Raw genomic sequence first — 8895 nt, forward strand, 5'->3', positions numbered from 1 at the left:
ATGACAGAGGCAAATGCTGTAATAGTGACCTATGGATACATTTTGAGGTCTCAGGACAGCTCTGACATATATTTACGATTTTCTTCCTTTGTACAGGAGGAAGAAATCATTGGAAGGTGATTGAGGTTTTTTCTTTTGAAAGGTATGGAAAACAGAGAATAATAACCAAAGACTTAACTCTGCTATGCATCCCCTTGAATATTGTAGCAACTCCAAATGTCCTTCTCGTTCAGACAGGGCTTGCATGATATGTGTATGGTACAGCCTGCCTGAACCATTCTAAGTATTACATATGACAACCTTTATCTGTACTTTTCAGCTGCATACATCCCATCTTTCTAGTTTTTTTCCATAAGAAATGAGATCTAGCTCAGTCCCACATAGCCACTTGCTCTCTCCCTCTCAGTGGGATGAAGTAAGAGAATCAGAAGCCTAAAAGTGTGAAAATGTGTGTTGAGATAAAGGCAGGTTAATAGCTAAAGCAAAAGCCATGCACACAAGCAAAGTAAGCCAAGAAATTCATTCACCACTTCCCATGATCAGGCAGGGGGTTTCAGCCACCTTCAGGACAGCAGGGCTCCATCACACGTAACAGTGACTTGGGAAGACAAACACCATCACCCCTAACACCCTCTGCTTCCCCCAGCTTTATATGCTTGATTATCACATCATTTGGTCTGGGACATCCCTTGGGTCAGGTAGGGTCATCTGTCCTGGCTGTGTCCCTCCAAACTCCTTGTGCACCCCCAGCCTACTTGCTGGTGTGGTGAAGAGCAGAAAAGGCCTTGACTGCCTTGCACTGCTCGGCAATAGCTAAAACATCCTTTTGTCATCAACACTGTTTCCAGCACAAATCCAGAACACAGCCCCATCCTAGCTACTATGAAGAAAATTGTCCTACTAAAATCAGTACAGTTACAGACCTGAAGAGCTTCTTCAAGGGATTATTTTGCTTGCAGAATTGCAGTTTGGGTTCAGGCCTTCCTCTGAACTGGAAGAAACCTCAGAAAACATCCCTGTTGCAGCTTAATAAACAGACAAGCTACAACAGGCTCAGGTGTGAACTGCAAATGATTGGAAGATGGAAGAAAATTGGGTCTGTATCACCTCTGCTTGCTCTTTTCTTAATCTTTCCTTGTCATTCTGATTTGATTGATGGCAGAGACAGGTTACTTATACTTGGTCTCAACCAATTCCTCTGCCCTTATGATATCATGGCTGCAACCTAGGCTGATAGAAACATACCTATGTGAATACTGTTGCCCTGGTGAAATAGTTCAAACTTATCCTTTTTTGATGATCGTTTTCAGTAGCAATTGCTGCGAGCTCTGTTAATACACATATTTCCCCATGCCCTTGCTTTGGAGATGAGGAAGTTGGAAATCAAATAATAAAAGTTAACATGAAGGGATTATTACAATCCTTATAAGGACTTGGGGGAAATTATTATGCAAACAGATGCATAATAATGTGTTAAAAAATACACTGAAAAAGTGGTAAAAATATTTCAGATTAGTTTGTGTTGATGATGAATAGAACCGAAATTAAAGGAATAGAGGGATACAATGATGTTAGGGAAAGATAAACCCATTTTTTCAAATTCCTTATGGAGCTGCAGCATTATGAAATTATTTCTGCTTTTTGCTCTTTCTTTCTCATTTAAGATCTCAGACTCTACTGATAATGGAAAGAATTATGAAGTTTTATTAGACAACGGGGATCTCAGCTATCAGAACAGGGCCTGCTTACTCCCTGACTAATTTTAGCCCTTAGGTTTTGCATGCTTTTTGCCCTCTGTGTTTTTCCATAATCAGCTTTCCTTACTTACCTGTTTTCTCGAGTAGCCATCTGTAACAGTCTCTGATAACACTTGGCTATCAGGCTAAAACCATTAACAAGAGCTCATGGGTGTGATGACAAATTGCAAAGGATAATCCCTGCTTTTATCTGCAGTCTTGGACTCCCTCATCTCCTATTTCCATTTTCACTGGATGCAAGATGGATGGAGACGGATGAAGCTTTCCTTCCCCTATAGGGTGTATACCAAGAATGGGACAGGGAACCATTAGGGAACAGGAAAACCATATGGCTAGAAAGAGTCACCTCATGTTCATCTTCTAGTAGTATAAGATCAGAAGGAAAAATAAAGATCTCTTCCCACTCAGGTTATAACAGGATGAATCTCAAGTGGATGTGCTTGATCTAATCCTTGGGCAGTACTCTTTTACCTGCATAAACTGGAGGAGGAAAGAAGGCCAAAGTCAACACTCATGTTAATTACAAGAAACCTTCAGGCACAGCCATCAGACCCAATTCTGTAATACACTATAAGGGTTTTCTTACTGTGTTGGCTCAGTTGGGTGTAATACTTGTGGAATACTCTGTCTCACTGGATGCTGCTGCTGAGCTCACTTTCCTTCCATGTAACCTTCATTTTATTTCTCTTCCTTTCCATGCTTTCTGACTGAGCTCACCTCCTTGACTCACCTCCTAACACTTCCAGCTTGAGCAGAGAAGATTAACGTGCATGTTCCTACATCGGTATGCTCACATTTTCCCATCATCAGGCATTGTAGACAATTACTATCATGGGCAAACAATGTCCACCTTTAATCAATTTCCACCAAGTTAATTTCTACAAGTGTTGCTTTATTACCAGGAAGGAAGATGAACAAAGGGAACGAAGACAGACAGGAAATCCCAGGACACCAGTGCCTTACTCAAAGAGGCAAACATAATTAATTGTAGTGGTTTAATTTCTACACTTTCTGCTTGCTCCCATGTCAAAGCCCAGCTGCCTTTAACTGGCATGTTAATTAGTTCTGTGTTAGTGAACAAAGGCACTGCAACTGTTACAGGCATTAAATTGCAAATGCAAGATGCTGCTGCCCTGGGCCGGCTGACAGTTACCTGCCACATTGAAGCAGATCTATCAGTAATACAGAGATCTGATGAGAATGAATGTCACAGGGGCCAGGACTCACTTGGTCCTTTGGGTTCACGTCATAACTTGTTAGACATGACCTGATGTTAGAACAACACAAGGGGGACTTTCCCATCATCAGCCTTAATTTAACTCATGTCTGTGTCCTAAATCCATATAGAGAGGGTGGGAGTGGAGGGAGTATGACCAATGTGTGCATATAAGAAGATTTGCATGTTTCTTAATTAGACTCCACAGGCTGTCTCGGTTGATGGATTCATCTGAGGTCCCATTGAATCCTCTTCAGTATGTAGCAGATGATAGCAAGAAGGGAAAAGCATTTCTGCAGTTCTCTTTAGTATATCCTCTCAAGTTGGAGAAACACCAGTTTTGTTAGCAGCAGGGGAACTGGGGAATCTTTTCAGGTTTTCCTTGACACTTCCTATAGAGATGCTCTGACAAGGCAATTAACTGAATCTATACCCTGTTTACTCCTGATACCCTCTGAAATACAAATCCATCTGTACTCTCTAACACTGGAGGAGCCATTCACAACATCAGCCTTTCCTAAGCACAGGCATATGGAAATAAATGGTTTGGGATGACAATGACCATCTGAATTTTCTCTTTAATTCACCAGGCCTGTACACTGGCAACAGACAAGAGCACCTCTAGAATGTTAAAATGCATTTTCCAAAATATGGGTTTAATTAGGAAAAACTAAACTGGCATACATTGCATGAAAAGGGAAACTCAACCAGCTTCCGAGTTTATGGGATAAAGTAAAATAAACTGAGAATCTTATTCACACTTTTTAATCTCTCTGCTTTTCATGCAACCCACTGATTATTCTTCAAATAAAACTATAATTGAAACTGAGCAACTTCTTTCTATTTTCATACTGAGGATGGGGGAAAAGCCATGAAAGTTTTAAGGCACCCAATACTGAGCTCCTGCAGGCTTTTTATGGGCGACTCTCCCATCCGTATGGAAATGAAAACTTGCAATTCATTTTGTTTTCACAATAGGAAAAAGTCAGTCTCATGGCATTGAGGCTTTATGGAGTATGCAGAAATTTATTAGCTGGAAGCAAAACTGAAGTGATATTATATATGTTCCAAGGAAAAACCATCCCTTTGGAAATGAGCAATTCAACCCTTTGAAAATCCAAGCAAGGGCAGTAGGTATCATATGGAATGCTAACACTGTAGTAAAAGATGGAGAAAATGCTAGTGCCATCTATTGGCATGAAAATATAAAGGTGGAAAAGAAGCTTGGGCTCATCTGCGTGTATCCAAACAAGGATAGAGGAGACTGTTTGTTCTAATCACATCAAGTTAAGATATTTGTAAATATGCACTTTTATGTTTAGTCTTTTTAATGATGTTGTATTTGGGGTAAATATGTTGACTTTAAAATTAATCACCGTTGTAATCAAGCTGCAGCGAAAGATGGGGATTTGAATGTAATGGGAATTAAGAGTCATTGCTGAGTGGATAAATGCTGGCATACTGTCTAATGCTCTTAAGCAGGTTTGCAGTGTCATCACAGGCTGTAGCTGGGTTAGTAAGCAAGTTTAAATTTCCTATGGAACAAAATATGGAGGAATATTTAGTTCCTAGATATTTTCTGCCTTCCCTGATCAGCTGCAATTAGAAACTATTTTCACACCCGTATCTGGACAGAAACAAAGATGGATGCCTATTCACAGGGTATCAGTAGGAAGCAACTAGCCGGTAGTGATAGGACAAGGGGTGATTGATGGGTACAGTCTGAAAAAGGGGAAGTTCAGGTTAGACATGAGGAAGAAGTCCTTTAATGTGAGGGTGCTGAGGCACTGGAACAGGGTGCCAAAGGAAGTGGTAAGTGCTCCATCCTTTGGAGTGTTCAAGGCCAGGTTGGACAGAGCTTTGGGTGACATGGTCTAGTGTGAGGTGTCCCTGCCCATGTCAGGGGGTTGGAAATGGATGATCTTAAGGTCCTTTCCAATCCTGACTATTCTAGGATGCTATGATTCACTATACCACAAAACCCAACATAGTAGCTACAAACTACTACCTAGTTTGTAGCCAAACACACAGCCATACCCCCTGAAGAAACAAAAACCTGAGAAATCTCTTTAGAAAGATTACTAACGCTTGCAATGTGTCTCCATGCTGTGATGTCCCTCCAGTGACTAATATCTGTCAGGAATTGTCATGTCTGCAAATAATTCCTTTCCGCAGAAAATTACAGTGTTTGGTATCAAAAGCCTTTGAGATAGTTCTCCAAATGAGAAGTTCCTTTGGAGAAGGAGCTTCATTTCAAGTATTATGTCCACTACTAATGAAAAGTCAAAGTTTGGAAGGAATTTGGGACGTAGTATGGAGCACTGAAGGCATCCATGAGATTTCCTATGGAGCCACTACATTCCAATAGAAATAACACCTACTTTTTAAGAGTGGCTTAGATTGAAAACTTCTGAGCATCATTTCCCGACATAGTTTTTCCCATCTAGTAGCTGCCTTCACAGTTATAAATACAACACTGCTCTCTAGCTCGCTCTCTAGCTCACATGTACCCAACTTCAGTATCCATCTGTCGAGCCCTTTTGTATTCTATGCTAGATGTAAAGTATTTAATCTTTGTTAGCTTGCATACACCTTCACATTTTTTTTTCCCAGTGGCCATTTGGAGCTGCCTATTATACACTTAATGTCATATAAAGATGATCTTCAGTGTCATGTGGCATAAACCCTTCAGAAATTAAACCCCCTGAGTCAAAAGTGCATCTTCTATAGGTCTTATGAAATGTCAGCATTAAAGGCATGCTTACAGATGGTGATCAGGTAACTTCTTTGGCTTTCTAGTTGTTCAAGCAAAAAGCTTTCAAATCTCCCACACTAAGATGGATTTTGCACACTTTCAAATGACCCAGGTGCTCAAAGGTTTGGGTTCTCTGTTATGTCAGCATTTTACTTCCTTTTGAAACAGGAAGATGAGATGGAGACAAAATAGATTGCAATCCTTTGAAGAACCATCCTAAAACCCACTCTTTACATTTTCACAGCCTGGAATACCAAGAGAAAAAAGAATTCAAAGGACATTTGCTTTTGTCCTGAACATCGCTGACACTTTGGACCATGACCAATACCCTGGGAAAAGTCTAGCTCCGAATCATCCCAAGATGAGGATGCTGCTGTGCAACAGTGACATAACATGGAAATGCAGCCTGGAACTTCTGGAAAACACCTTTCACTGTGATTATATCTCGTCACCTCAGAAAACACTCTGAAACATGATGTGAATTTCTCTGGGTGCTACTGTGGTGATAATAAAGGCTGATTCAATACTATTAAAAGGCAAGTTTGTGAGATGAGTGTCTCCCTCACTTTGTTGATTTAAACAGGATTTGATCAGTCATTTTACAAAGATTCTGGCAGATATCTCAAGTCAGAAGTGCTGACCTACTTACTGTGGGCAGCATGTTGAGCTGGCTGAGCAGAGGTGGTCTTGCCCCATCTTACATCTCTCTGCAGCCTCAGCAGAATAGATCAGCACATCTTTATGTATCAGGTTTCTTATCAGCATTACATTCCACAGATACTGAAGTGACCATGGATCAAGGCAACACTGGAGATACTCTACATGCTCATGTACGAATGCAAAGTCTTGTCCAAGTCTTAGCAAGAAGAATAACAGGTAGCAAGCTAATTCTCTGTACAGGCAGTCTTGGAAGGGGTTTATGCTGGTCAGACCAGTACAGCAGTCCTTGAGGGACTTTAAATATATCTAGTGCAGGGGGGTTATCCAGATAAAACCCTGTTATTGAACAGGTTGGATATAAGGAAGAAGTCCTTTAATGTGAGGGTGGTGAGGCACTGGCACAGGGTGCCCAAAGAAGTGATGAATGCTCCATCCTTGGCAGTGCTCAAGACCAGGTTGGATGGAGTCTTTGGTAACATGGTCTAGTGTGAGCTGTCCCTGCCCATGGCAGGGGGTTGGAACTGGATCATCCTTTCCAACCCAAACTATTCTGTGATTCTATGATTCTTATAAATAAATTCTACAGGTTTCACTGCAGTGTTGTTTTTTTTTTTATAAAACCAATGAACATTTGTCAAGAGAGAAAAACAAAAAGGGAGGGAGAAAGCCTGGAGAAAAACCTGGTGAGAAAGCTTGATGTTAGTTCAATATTGACGTCATTGCAAAACTTACGTAGAAAGAGGTGAAAGCTCTCACATCAAGATGCTAAGAGGGGGAATAAGGTTTCATGAAACTCATACTGATTACTGATATGATCTTGAAGCTAGTGACTTTGAACAAGCCTGGGCTCCCATTCCCAGACCAGAAATGACTGCAATAATAACTTGTTTCACAAGAGTAATGTGGGGTTTGCTGTCCTTTGCACTGTGCTTTGCCAGAGGGCTCAATGGAAAGACAAAGATTTGTATCCACCAAAATGCTGTGACATTTTCACAGCATTTAATCACACTCTCTAAGGTACTCCAAGTTCAGTACCTGCTTAAAGAAAAACTTGAAATCAATCTTACAGTGATATTTGGGTCTCTGTATCAGCACCTTCCACCCACCTTCTCAAGTCCTGCAATCCCAGGACCACCACTCAGTGGTATGTGCCTCTTTCTGCACTGATCCCTGCAAATCCATTGGGAAGCATAGACACTTCTCCAGTGAGCAGAAGCACAGAGGAGAGGATCTGACAACCAACCACACACACACAAAACCACAGTATCTTTCACCTACTGCAAACAAACACTATGCATCCAGCTAAAGAAGGCAAAATGTTTTCCTCTCTGAGAGTCACATCTTTTATTATATCAGTCCTCTTAATCTTTTAATATGCTTTAGGATAAATAATGGTAATAGATCACACTCCATTTATTTATGGTAAATAAATAGCCTTTAAGACAAAGGACATATAACCTTAAAGGAGCGTATGAGTCGTTGACTGAGTAGAAAATGTAGATCAGAGACAATGAAGAAAATTAAATGTGTTAGCCAAAAGGAACCCTGGCAAAGCAGAAGGATTTCTAAATCAAATCGGATGCAGAATTCAGTGTAAAACCTCCTCTTCCATGGGAACACCAACCAAAATGTTTCATTTTTAACCATTTCATCTATGTAACTAGTAAAAAGATAACTCAGACCATCTTTCAAGGCCATCTACCCACCTACTGAGCTCTTAAGGTCTTAAGCCTATCACATTCATTACCCTGATACATTCCGTGGCTATGCTTCTCAGACTTCAAATGTTCCTCATTATCTGTCCCCACTCTTAGGCTCAAATCTCACTTTGATTATGCTTGAGCACATTTTGAAAGAGTTGGATTTGTACAGCCTTAGGATGAGTAACTTATAGCAGTCTCTTCTACCTGCATTTCTCTTCCTAGTAAGCCAGTCTTGCTCTTAACCCTAGCCAGTGCATAGACTTTATGAACTAGTGAGGTGTTTCGGCCTGATGGACCTGGGCTGAGCACTAAATAGAGAGTAGAACAAAGATATATCGTTCTAGGGTACATGTAGCAAGAAACCTTCTCTAGACGATCTTTAAGGTCTCTTCCAACCCAAACCATTCTATCATTAACTGACGGTGAATTCTAAAGGGCAAATTGACAACTCATCCAGAATTACTTCTGTATTGACAGTAGAAAGAGAAATTGGAGCTATATTCCAAGTACCTTCAAGGGAATGACAAGGGTCAGAAGGCTGTGGACAGTCAAAGGCCAAATGGAGATCAGAGATACACCAGGAAATTCTTGGGCTGGGGAGTAGAGAAGGACAGCACCAGGAAGGGAGGGCAAATAAACATGGTGTGGACGCCCTCTGCTGAACCCTCTGATGTCTTGGTGTAAGAGCCCACGGCATGCAAGTAGCAGAAGAAAGCCCACATAACATGTGTATGCTGAGAGAGAGGAGTCAGAGAGAAAATTAACACTGTTATAATGAACCTAGATCCTGTCATGAAGGTGACC

The 8895-nt window shown here is 40.9% G+C and overlaps 1 long non-coding RNA gene across 1 annotated transcript; it reads left to right on the forward strand.

Moving 5' to 3' along the window:
• The first annotated feature begins 729 nt into the window (after nt 1-729).
• On the forward strand, nt 730-6169 carry LOC133223434 (uncharacterized). Its single transcript, XR_009728568.1, has 3 exons — nt 730-1096; nt 2664-2711; nt 5973-6169. It is a non-coding gene; the product is annotated as an uncharacterized LOC133223434 (long non-coding RNA).
• Nucleotides 6170-8895: the final 2726 nt, after the last annotated feature.

The sequence above is a fragment of the Neopsephotus bourkii genome, unplaced genomic scaffold (genome assembly GCF_033783945.1).
Source record: "Neopsephotus bourkii isolate Nb327-2 ecotype Australia unplaced genomic scaffold, CSIRO-AGI_Nbou_v1 NB_1637, whole genome shotgun sequence".
NCBI classification, from domain to species: Eukaryota; Metazoa; Chordata; class Aves; order Psittaciformes; family Psittacidae; genus Neopsephotus; species Neopsephotus bourkii.